We start from the raw sequence: 12,579 nt of genomic DNA on the forward strand, positions 1-12,579 counted from the left end.
GTATTTTGCTGCTGGAGTGCACTGTTGGTTTGTCTCTGTGAGTTAGTTAGTGGACGGGAATTTAAGAGCAGCAGGGCATCTCAATGAGGAGTAAGTGGATGGAAAGCTTATGACTAGTATAAATGGGTGCCAGTGCTCAGGGAATGAGTAGGGTTCTGGAGATTCCAAGGGAAAGGTGACAAGGTGCTCTTTATATGTGTCTTGAACTCTGGGTAAAAGGGATATGCCTTTCCCAGTAGTTCAAAGTGATTTACGTTCACATACAGTAAGTAATTTTCTGTCCCCAGAGGTTTCACTGTTTAACTTTGTACCTGTATATTTACTTTAGGAAGTTTGTGGGCTTTTAGGATGTGGACTATGGGGCAAGAGAGTTGTGTGTGTGTGACAAGGGAGTAAGTAGTAAGGGTCTAAAGGGGGCCAAATTGTATTTGTGCATGAGTGCAGGGATGGAAGTACATGGGGTCTGCTTGAGTGCAAGGTACCAATGACTGTGACTTCATAGGAATGTGGAGTGTCTTTTCTGGGGGTGTATGGGGTGTAGCTTTGAGTGCAAAGGGATAGAAAGGAATGAGGAGCGGGTGTGGTAGTGAAAATTGGCTCCTCCCTTCCTCCCCCCCCCCACTCCAATCCCTCCCCTTCCCCCCTCACTCTAATTCCTCCCCTTCCTTTCACTGTAGCAAGATAAACTTTAATGGGGACTCCTGCCAGCTCTTTGCTATGAGCCACCATTGTCCTGTTCTTTGCCCTTTTGGATCTGGGGACTCCTGCTGGCACCTATCTGTAATGTGCTTAAACAAACAGATGCATACGGACGGATAGACAGATAATCTGACTCTCCACAATAAGTAGTATTGCTTGATGTGAAATGCCTAAACAAAACAAAAAAACAAAAAAAGAGAAAGAGATTTAAATCTACCCCAAGCCTACAAAGCTAATATCACTCTATAGTATGAGGTCATCATACAGTCCCATATACACAAAATCATGTGGGAAAAGTGACATTTTAATATATTACAATGAACTACTAGGAAAGGCATGAACTAAATCCATATCCTAACTCTTTTACCCAGAGTTCAAGCTATGATCACTGGTGTTCTGTGCATAAAGGGTGATTGCATTCTGTGCTGTGCCTTAGTGCCCCTATTCCCCATCAATCCAACGAACAGCATGTCTGATGATAAATCATGACAACCGATAACAAACAGAAGGTAAGGTGCTGGATATAGCCATTTTCTTTACCCATTAGTGTTAGGGCCTGTCAAAAAAGTTTGATACTGATTTTATATTTTAAATCAATCACCTTACTTTCTACTTTCTTACCTATCAATATGTTACATCTTTGCTTTAACCTTCACTATCAATTATAATGTTCTATTATGTATTGTGTTGATATTGTAAATAGTATACCATGCCATACTTTGTATTTTTTGAATATTTTTACTGCTGTAATTGCCTATTTCTCATGTTTGTTCTATTCTTACTGTTCACCACCTTGAGTGAATTCAATCAAAAAGGCGGTAAATAAAGCCTAATAAATAAATAAATAAATAAATATTTTAGGTAAATGCATTTTCTGTTCATGAGCTTTTATCTACATGCATAAGACGCCTGAGGAGAGGAAGGGCTGGAAATGACATCTGTCTGTTGGTGGAGTGCAAAGTGTGTGTTAGGTGGGAGCTGGAGTCACTGTTGAAGAGCTGGGGGAACCGGACAGTTGAAGGAGGAGGGCAGAGAGAGAGATACTGTGAGGATAGAAGTAGGGATTAGCGAGTCCGAGCCTTGCTGAGGAAAGGAGAGTGTATGGGGGGGGGAGAATGAGTGAACACAAATGCTGGGGCCAACGCAAATATTCTGTAGCTATCCACTAGTGTAGATGTTATTTGTTTTCTCTGTTATTTTATTTGGTACACTGCTTGGAGCAATTTTTGACAAAGGCAATAAAGAAATTGAAATCTACTATAATAAAACTCACCCTCAACGTTCTGAGGACACTGACGTCAGTGAAGCCAAGCCCTGACTTCCTTCAAAAAGGTTTGAAGGTTCGTGGTGGTGAAGCCACCAAAATCGCTCCGGGCCCCGCCGTCAAGGGCGGAGCAATGGCAGAACAACGAAGGGGTTGGCAGGGAGGGAGGCGGGGGTGGGTGGGAAATCGCTCCGGGCCCCGCCCTCGCGTCAAACGTCATGACATTGGGGGCGGAGCAATGGCAGAACAACAAAGGGGTTGGCCAGGAAGGGAGGGGGGGTGTTGGCGACGAAAACCCTGCTAGCGCCCGTTTCATTTGCTCTAGTTAATAAATAAAGTGACCTCTTCCAGCACCAGGAACACCACTTGTTTCAACATTGCACAACAGGTAAAAGTGCATCTGTTCTTACACTGAGCAAGTTCATTTCCCAGCAGAGAGGCCAAGACAATAATGTAAAGCTTTTGTTTATTTGGGTTTACTGCCTTTATAACGAGATTCACCCAAGGCGGTATATAACACTTAGAACTTTCTAAACAGCATAATAGTGAAAAGATTAAACATAAGCATAAATACAATCAAAGAGGTGAACCTGGAGTTGGCAAAATTGAATTCTAGTCACAGGACTAATATGAAACATTATCAGAAATATAAATATTTAACAGCACCAGAAATATGACAAACGCCAGCAGAAAATGAATGATACTTATATGTCCATACAATGTGCTCAACCTTAAAAAAAAGCACACAAAGTAGTTCTGTATCCCTTAAGAAAACTGTTTTATTGTAATTTATTTTTAATTAAAACTATTAAGGAAGGCAGTGACAAATTTTCCTTGGATTTAGGGGCCATTCCAAAAATGTAAGTGCCAAAGTGCCAGATGCTGGAAGCTCTCACAACTTCCCCATCATTCCAACTAAGTGAACATAGAGATTCATCTATTGGTAGGATGAGATTTTAAAAAAAATCAAACTTCTGAAGGCTAAGGAAACAGATCGCATTGATGTGCTGCCTCTATGTTATTGTGGTTTGAATCCTGCAGCTATTCAGGCCCCCTTGGCAGGCAGATTGCCAAAACACAGATCTGTCAGTACAATGGACATTTTTTTCTGTGCCCCAGAAGGTGAAAAGGTGGCAATTACTGGTTGTTTTTTCATCCCCTCTGGCCACCTCCATTCCTTTGTCCTGATGCACAAAACTAACTCATTTGGAGACACTGCCCTATGAAAGGCTTCTCAGATGATATCAGGATGACTTTTGGCCAGGCCAAATGTGCTAAGGCAACCTTCCTCAGAGGAAAATTGAGCAAAACTGACAACATCTTTCTGACTGAGACACAAAAGAACACGAACAAGATGGTGTGTATACAGTACCTAGGAAGAGAGTAAGGAGCCACAGCCAGCACAAAATCACTGAAAGAAAAGACCAGCAAAAAATATTACAGGAGAATAAAATTAATACGTCAAGAAGATCCAAGCCATTACTCAGCTGGCAATTCCAGAACTTTCATACAGCTCTGAAATTCTAGACGATCCTCTTAAACATCTTGAAAAACTGGATGTATGAATAAGAAAACTGCTCGATGCTCACCAGGTCATTTAGAAGAATCAATATATACCAAAACTGTACATTCCTTTAACAGGAGGAGAAATGGATCTCATATAGACAGATTATACTATCACAGGCCTCTGTACCTATTTAACAGTTAACAGATCCAAATATATAAAAAGTATTGAATATGAAAGTAAATGTCCAAAATCAGTCTCCATCTAAACTTGGACAAACATTCTGATAAGAAGGAATGAGAATCCAACAGTATACATAGGGAAGGAAACAACTGAATTTGCGAAACAAAAGAAAACTCTTTAAAGAATTAGATCAGCAAACAAGGGAAAACAAGAGGCAAATGCACATATAGAGTGGGAAATATGAAGTATTGTTCTGGGAATCATACGTTGACCAAACCAGGAGACATGAATGGTTTCATGAGAGGTGAACTGAAATCTAAAGATGACAGATTGATAGTTGCAGGCCAGGACAGTGGATTAGAGATGAGATGGTTCCTAGCAAGTACAGAAAAAAAAAAACCCTGTAAAATAGACATATGAAGATTCTGTAAGAAAGAGCTGGAAACAGTGTCTCATCTGGTAACTTGTGCAAAGTTCTGAAAGGAAAAGGTTTAAATACATTGTAAGTAGTATACTATACCGTACTTTATATTGTTATTTGAATATTTTACTGCTGTAATTGCCTATTGCTCATGTTTGATCTATTCTTACTATACACTGCCTTGAGTGAATAAATAAATAGAGAAAGGAACAATCAAATGATATGTTTCATCCACTGGAAATTTTGTAACCATTGTTACATCATAGCTGTCCCAGAAAAGCATTGAGAACACAACTCAACGAGAATTATGGAAAATGAAGGTTATGACTGCCTGCAATAAACTACTAGAAATCGCTAACCAACAGAACCAGACATCATGGTAAAGGAGAAAAACACAAGAACAGCATTGATAATAGAGGTGTGAGTAGAACCCAATTAGTCTGCGTGTCAGGCTTCTCACGGAAACACTGGGTTTGTGAGCCCTTGGGCCACTGCTGAGTGGCAGGCAAAACCACCCCCAAACCAGAGACAAGGCAGAACAGGAATGGAACCCCGGACTGGAGTTGCAGCAGAGGCAAACAAGCTGGGACAGGCAGAGAAGGAACAGCTAGACTTCACCTGCGCTTGACCACTGTTCCCCAGGAGTTGAGCCCCTGGGTGCAGGCGGCCGAAAGGACTTACAGGACAGGGCAGGAACTGGATACCAACAGGAAACACACAACAGAGTCAGGACTAAAAGCTGCCAGGCAGCCACTAAGACAGAAACACAGACAGGTGAGAGTCAGGACTGAAAGCTGCCAAGCAGCCACTAAAAAGGAACACAGACACAAGACAAGGAAATGCAGACCAGAAACAAGACTAGGAACTAAGCAATAAAACCAAAGCTAACTACACACAAAAACTAGAACCAGGCAAGAAACTCAGACTAGAACTGGACTAGGCAGAAGTGCACAGAGCACACCCACATACCAGGGACCTTAGACGATGCAAAGGCAAACACAGAAGTTTCCAGGTGGTTAATAAAGCCCATCAGCAGCTGAAGTTCAGCTGCAGGAATCACAAGGCAGCTACGGGTGCTGTTCAGGCACAAACAAGAAAAGCAAGTCTGGCAGCCCGGAAGATCTGGACCGGACTGGGCTGAAGTCTGGAACGTGTGACAGTCCATAGCAGCCACCGGTTCTGGCCACCAGAGGGCGAGATGAGCACAGACAAGGAAACAGTCACCATCGTGACACTGTGCATCAAGTGGAGAAAGAGAAAACCCTCAAGTACCAAGCAATGCTGTCAGAGACCTAGAAAATGTGGCAGAAAGCTATACTCCCCATTGTACTGGGTGCCACAGGCTCAATTAAAACTAATTTTCAACACATCTTGATAAGTTACCTATTCATGTTACATTTTATGAAATCCAGAAAGAAGCTCTTTTTTGCTGGGTGCAAGTACTACGGTGTTAGCCGTAAATTTGAGAGTCCAGAGATCACACACCACATAACCTGGTTTAGGAGCGAGGGTCATTACTTTTATGCTGTTTCCATTCAAACCCAGGGCAAAAGCCAATCTTTATGAGGCTGCTTTTAAATCTTAACCTCTTCTTTTGGTGATATTTGTTTTTGAACAGGACCTCAATACAATTTTAAGATTATACTTCAAACAATCAAAAATTCCTTTTGGAGGAAATAGGATCTGGATATATCCAGATGTCACAAAGTCCACTCAAGAGAGGAGAAAAAAATTTCTTGATTATGAAAAAGGAGGTTCTGGACTTGGGGGGCACTTTCTTCCTAGCCTATCCGTGTAAATGTTTGATAAGATATTTGGATGTAAAGTACATATTTTATTCACCTGAACAGTTAAGGGCATTTTTGGATTTGAAAAAGTTGTAATTTTGTTGGGTTAAAGATTGATAATATTGGGGAGGGTAATCACATTTAAGTCTTTTGTTGAATTGTTTAGACTATACCTAAATGACTCCTTTTATTCCTGCTGCGTCCCCTCAACATTAGTGGTCTAAGGAAGCTGATCTTTTTTTTATACGTCAAATATTATTTCGTCTTTCTTTATCTTAAGCTGTGTTTTCTTTCACAAGTGTTTAACTTGTAATAAAAATGTTAAATTCAATTAAAAAAAAAATAAAAATAAATCTTAACCTCTTATTTGTCTGTTTAATAACCATGTTGTTTTAATGATTTCCAAAATAAATTAAACTGTTTGGCCTGTTTGTCTTAAACAGATTGTAAACTCTTTTCAGGGGGATTGTTTTTTATGTCTTAGTGTACATTGCTGACCATGTCTAATAGTACTATAAAATATTAAGTAGTAATCAAGGTATGTTCAAAACTAAATCATTTGGTGACATTGGCCCCAAGTGCTCTGTCATATGATTGCCCTCCCTATGCCTTGAAAAAGCAGCATATGCATGCTTGTGCCAGAGTGACCAAAGCATAAACCAGTGGTTCTCAAACCCGTCCTGGGGCTCCCTAGCCAGTTAAGTTTTCAGGAAATTCACCATGAATACAGATTTATATACTCTGCCACCACTGCATACAAATCTCTCAGGAATATTCTCAGTGGATATCCTGAAAACTTAACTAGCTAGAGAGCTCCAGGACATGTTTGGGAACCAGTGATATAAACCTTTATGTAGATAGACAAAACATTTGATGCCTCACATAAGGTCCTTGAATAGCCTTAATGAAATATAGGGTAGCCTAGTGAGCTGAAAACCAGGGTTGACTTGACAGAGCTCAAATCCTGCTTCTCCAACTGATTCTCCATGTCACCATGGGGAAGTCACGTCATCCTCCACTAACTCGCGTACAACTTACATTGAAAGGCCACAGAGACAAGGAAATAACTTGTATACTTGTTTGTTGCATGACTTGATCCCGGAGTAATTACATCTCGAATCTAAAAGTACGGAGCAAGAAGAACAGGGATGAGCCTTAAAGTTGGGTAGTGAGGCAGGCCTTTGGGAAGAGTTTGACAAGAGTTTTAAAGCACAAAACAGCACTTTAAACTGGGGAAAGATTTAAAGTGAAAGTGTAAAGAAAAATACTAGATGGGGGGGGGGGGGGGGAGGAGATGCTTAAACTGAAGCTGTACAACAAGAATAAAAGGGGAACGGCTTTAAATAAGGGCGTGAGCTATGAATTACCTCTTAGCTATGCCACAGCTTTAACAGCGCTATATCAAAATATGTCTAATAATGACATCTTTTTCTCTCCTCCCCGAACGCCTCAGTCCCTCCAACCTTTTCAACGCGGTTAAAACTCCTTTACCTCTGTATACTGCAGTAGACTCCTCTTCAGCTTCTGCCTCCCGGACCAGTCCAACTCAACGGAAGTGATCTGTCACAACCACAAATCGGCTTGGCAACCAAACTCCGCCCCCATGCACCTCCAAGGCAACAAAATTCCGCATAGTGCGCGGAACTGTCATAAAAAGGGGCGGGTTCAAGAGCGTGTAACGTCACTGAACAAATGGGATTATGGGAATTGTAGTAAGAACAAAACAAAAAAGAGAAGCGGTCGGTGCTGTGGGACGATGATTGATACATTTTGAGTTTGACTGGTCTGTAGCTGAGCAAACAAGGCTGCAGCTCGAGGGGACTGAGGATATAAAACGTGCATTAAAAATACATAGCCCTCACCATTTTCTTAAAGGAAAACTGCTAAGGTTGCTAAATGAGGAGGTTAGATAAATACTCCTTGTTGCTAACACAGTGTAAACAGAATTAAAATTGTTGTTTTAATTAAAAATTGTTCATTAAGGCTGGTTGGTGGCATCAGGATGGAGCTCCGTTGTGAGCTCCTGCTTTCTTTGGTAGGAGGGCTGCTGCGGGTCGCGGGTGCCTCCGGAGCCATCAGAATGGCTGGCGCCGTGTTTTAGCGCTAGTTGCAGGAAAGTCTGTAGTGTAGCTGCATTGGCCTCCGGGTGATTCCTGCGCATGCGTGGACATTTGTGAGCGGACCCAAGCATGCGCGGAAATAGTCGAGAGCAAGGAGGGGATAAAAAAACAGGAGAAAGGATGACGTCAAAAAGCTGAAGCCAATTAAATGCATCTTTTTCCCCTCCCCTTCACAGTCGTCATCCACCGACGTACACTCAAAACAAAGTAAACAATTGTTATGAGCTGCTGCATCCTTGTTACTACTACTTATTTCTATAGCGCTGCAAGACATACGCAGCGCTGTACACCATACATGAAAAGACAATCCCTGCTCAAAGAGCTCACAATCTAAATAAGACAGGTAGACAGACAGAACAACTAAGGGGTAAGGGAATTAAAGAGGAGGGGTACAGGGCAAGTGAGAAGTGGCTAGGAGTCAAAAGCAGTGTCAAAGAGGTGGGCTTTTACCCTGGACTTGAAAACGGCCAAGGATGGGGCAAGACGCACAGACTCGGTTGTCGTTCTTTATTGCTGGGAGCATTTTTATTCAATCTCACTTATATTTTTAAACATGCCGCTTGTGCAGCATACTGATGTACACAGAGGAAGTATAATAAATGAATAAACTTTTCATAGGTAGAGTAGTAATATGTTACAAATCATAATCAGTGTGTCATTTGGAGGGTGTAGTTATAGGAAAACAGAGCTGCCATGGGACTTCAATTTTTGAGAGATTTTAGTACACGCCCCCAGCCATGTCCTCGCTCCACCCACTACATGGCTCCTCCCCCTGGCACCTCAATCCCAGGCCATTTCAGAAAATATTTTATTTACTAGCCTAATATCCTTTTCAATTAACTTTAAGAGGCTAAAACCTCCTGCCTCAGGTCAGGACAGTATAATGCTGTTATGTTATCCTCTCCTACCTGAGGAAGGGAGTGCTGGTCTCTGAAGGCTAATCAAAAATGTTTTAAAATCAGTAAAGGTATCACCTTATTTTCTGGGGTCCCAATTTTTGACAGGGAGATTTTAGTACAAGCCCCCAGCCCAGCCCCACTTTGCACTGGCTCCACCCACTCTATACTGCCCCACCCCCTGGCACACCTCAAACCAGAAAAGCAAAACAGTGAAGATGACTAACAAAAACAAAAATAATCAAAAATTAAAAACAAGAAAAAATCAAATTTGTATTTAAAAATACAAATGCATAAAAAAAAATAATAATAAAAAAAAATATGAAAAAGACGAAACTTGTTTATTAAAATATTAAAACACTTTATTAACCAAAGGATAGCAGGGAGAAAGAGACGCGACACAGCTGTGTTTCGGCCGTACAGGCCTGCGTCAGGAGTCTTCTCACCGTGTGTTGATTTTTAATTCTATCCAATTGTAAAGGGAATATGTGTGTCTACAGAGAAGAGACGCTGCTCTGATGCTTTTTGCTTAACTTTGTTTCAAGGATCATTTAACGCCACAGTTTAAAAAGAGACACACATATTCCCTTTACAATTGGATAGAATTAAAAATCAACACACGGTGAGAAGACTCCTGACGCAGGCCTGTCCTTTGGTTAATAAAGTGTTTTAATTTTTTAATAAACAAGTGTCATCTTTTTCATATTTTTTTATTATTATTTTTTTATGCATTTGTATTTTTAAATACAAATTTGATTTTTTCTTGTTTTTAATTTTTTATTATTTTTGTTTTTGTTAGTCATCTTCGCTGTTTTGATTTTTAGGTGTTTTTTTGCGAAGACTGGTTTCTTCTATTTTTTGTACACCTCAAACCAGTACATAAGTACATAAGTATTGCCATACTGGGAAACACCAAAGGTCCATCGAGCCCAGCATCCTGTTTCCAACAGTGGCCAATCCAGGTCACAAATACCCGGCAAGATCCCAAAAATGTACAAAACATTTTATACTGCTTATCCCAGAAATAGTGGATTTTCCCCAAGTCCATTTAATAACTGTCTATGGACTTTTCCTTTAGGAAGCCGTCCAACAGAGGGTCGTGCCAACCCAGTAAGCGAGGTAAGCATGGCAGGGGGGCGCCGACCTCTGGAGGGCGCCGCCGCCGCGCCATGCTTACCACCGCCACTTACCTCTGCTCCCGGACCCCGACAGTAGCCCTGGAGCCCGCCCACCCAACATCCCCTCGCATATCCTCCCCGCAGTGGCGTAGCTAAAACGGATTTTTCAAAAAAATGCAGGCAGGCACATTTTTTTTTAATGTGCGCTTTCTCCCCTCCCTTTCCTCCCACCCACCGTTCCACAACATGCCTCCCGAGTCCCAGACCCTTCCCAAGCCTTCCACCAACCACGTTCTGTTCTCCCTCTCATCCTCCCACCCCCGGGCCCTGACTGTCAAGTTTTCTCTTACTTTGTTGCAGCAATAACAAGCTGATTTGAGCCCGGCTGGCGTCGGATCCTTCCCTTTGCTTACGTCACTCACGAGTCCCACCCTCGCGCAAACAGGAAGTGTCTGAGCGAGAGGAGGACTCGGAGGAGCGAGACGCGGTAGAGCGAGGGAAGGATGTGGGCAGTGTGCTATCGTCGTTGCTAAGGTTTGACGGTCCGTGGAGGGAGGAATGACAAAAGGGGCACTGGACACAGGGGGAGAGAGAGGAGGGGGGGAACAAAATGGTGCTGGACTTGGGGGAGAGAAAGAGGGGAAAACAAAGCGTTGGAGGGAGAGAGGAGGGAAACAGCGGTACTGGGGGGTTGGAGAGAGGGGAAACAGCGGTGCTGGACTGGGGGGGGGGGGGGGGGGGGCTATCTAGACTTAACCCACAACGATAGTAAATGCTATTGAAAACAATAGCAAAAAGATTATTAGAAATAAACGACTGCCTATGTGTGGGTCCATCTGTAAGAAGTCTAAAGCTGTTCTAGTTGGATAGGCAGTGCCTTAACAGGTGGACAATATATATATTTTTTATATTGGGCTTCTGGGTGGGGGTGGGTGATTGGGAAGGGAAGAGGAGATGTTAGACTATGGGGGATGGGGGAAGGAAGGGCAGGACTGTTCCCAGACTATGAGTAGGTAAGAGAGCTGATGCTGAGCTATGGGGGAAGGGAAGGACAGGACTGATGTTGAGCTACAAGGAAGGATGGGGAAAGTGGTAGGCAAGGGCAGGGCTGATGTTGGGGTATGAAGGGTAGGGAAGGGTAGGGCTGCAGAGATTTTTTTATTTTTTTATTTTTGTTACATTTGTACCCTGCGCTTTCCCACTCATGGCAGGCTCAATGCGGCTTACATGGGGCAATGGAGGGTTAAGTGACTTGCCCAGAGTCACAAGGAGCTGCCTGTGCCAGGAATCTATCCAGTTCCAGGCTGGAGATTTTGGGGCAATCCTGGTTTTGAACTTATATCCCAAAATAGTGTGGGATTTGTAGTGCCCATTGAGTGCTTCGAGTCCCTTAATGCAACAGCATAGAATGGGCAGAAATGCAGGACTGTCCCACAGTGCCGTAGCGCGGGTGCCTGACACCCGGGGCGGGTCGCCGCTGCGCACCCCCCCCCCCCCCGGGTGCAGGCACGGTGCCCCCCCTCCAGAGCGCACGGCGCCTCCCCCCTGAAAACGCACCCTCCCCCCCGAAATGAAGCCTACCTTGTAGCGGGAGGGCCGATCCGCCCCCAGTGCACGTCACTGGGAGCTGCATCGGCTCTGCTGCTTCCCTGCTTTCTCTGCCCCGGAACAGGAAGTAACCTGTTCCGGGGCAGAAAAGAGCAGGGAACCAGCGAGCCGACACCGCCCCCCCCCCCCCCAGTGCGTGCACCCGGGGCGGACCGCCCCACCGCCCCCCCTTTCCTACGCCACTGCTGTCCCAAAATTTCCAGCCTGGAACTGGGTAACTGGAACTGTAAAGAGGCCCGGAGGGAGAGAAGAGAACGTGGCTGGAAACGGTAGGAGGAGAGAGAGAGGGAGAGCCAGAGAGAGATAGGGAGAGAAAGAGGGGACATGGAAAAGAGCAGGGGAGAGCCAGGGACATAGAAAAGAGCAGGGGAGAGCCAGAAAGAGATGGGGAGAGAAAGAGGGGCCATGGAAAAGAACAGTGGAGAGCCTGGGACATGGAAAAGAGCAGGGGAGAGCCAGAAAGAGATGGGAACAGAAAAAGGGGCCATGGAAAAGAACAGGGGAGAGCCAGGGACATGGAAAAGAGCAGGGGAGAGCTAGAGAGAGATGGTGAGAGAAAGAGGGGACATGGAAAAGAGCAGGTGAGAGCCAGAGAGAAGATGCTGGATGGAAGGGGGTACAGAGAGAGAGAGAGAGAGAGAGATGAGTGGAAAGATGGGGAGAGAAAGAGGGGACATGGGCAGGAGATAGAGAGAAGCTGCTGGGGAGAAACTGGTGGAGACCCTAGCTGTCAGACTGAGAAATGCTGGATGAAAGGAGTGAGAAAGGAAAAATGCTGGAAGGAGGGGTCAGAATGAGGGAAGACGCTGGTAGGGAGGGAAAGAGGAAAGACACTGGAAGGATAGGGTGAGAGAGGACATGCTGAATGGAAAAGGATCGAGAAAGAGAACTGTCTAGAAGGAAGGGGAGATAGAGGGAGACAATGGATGGAAGGAGAGGGAGACAATGGACGGAAGGATTGGGAGAGAGTAATGGGTGG

The 12,579-nt window shown here is 43.9% G+C and overlaps 1 protein-coding gene across 3 annotated transcripts in view; it reads right to left on the minus strand.

The window, feature by feature from the left end:
* RABAC1 (Rab acceptor 1) overlaps positions 1 to 7,461 on the minus strand; it is a 74,382-nt gene extending 66,921 nt beyond the window's left edge. The window contains exons 1-2 of one of the 3 annotated variants that reach the window (XM_030212224.1): positions 7,350 to 7,454; positions 6,897 to 6,978 (exon numbers count right to left, since the gene is read on the minus strand). The gene's annotated coding sequence lies outside the window, so the exon portion shown is untranslated. Of the gene's footprint in view, positions 1 to 6,896; positions 6,979 to 7,349 lie in introns of all 3 variants that reach the window. The other 2 variants (XM_030212223.1, XM_030212225.1) reach the window with 2 other exon arrangements.
* Positions 7,462 to 12,579: the final 5,118 nt, after the last annotated feature.

Source organism: Microcaecilia unicolor, chromosome 8, assembly GCF_901765095.1.
Source record: "Microcaecilia unicolor chromosome 8, aMicUni1.1, whole genome shotgun sequence".
In the NCBI taxonomy this organism is placed as follows: Eukaryota; Metazoa; Chordata; class Amphibia; order Gymnophiona; family Siphonopidae; genus Microcaecilia; species Microcaecilia unicolor.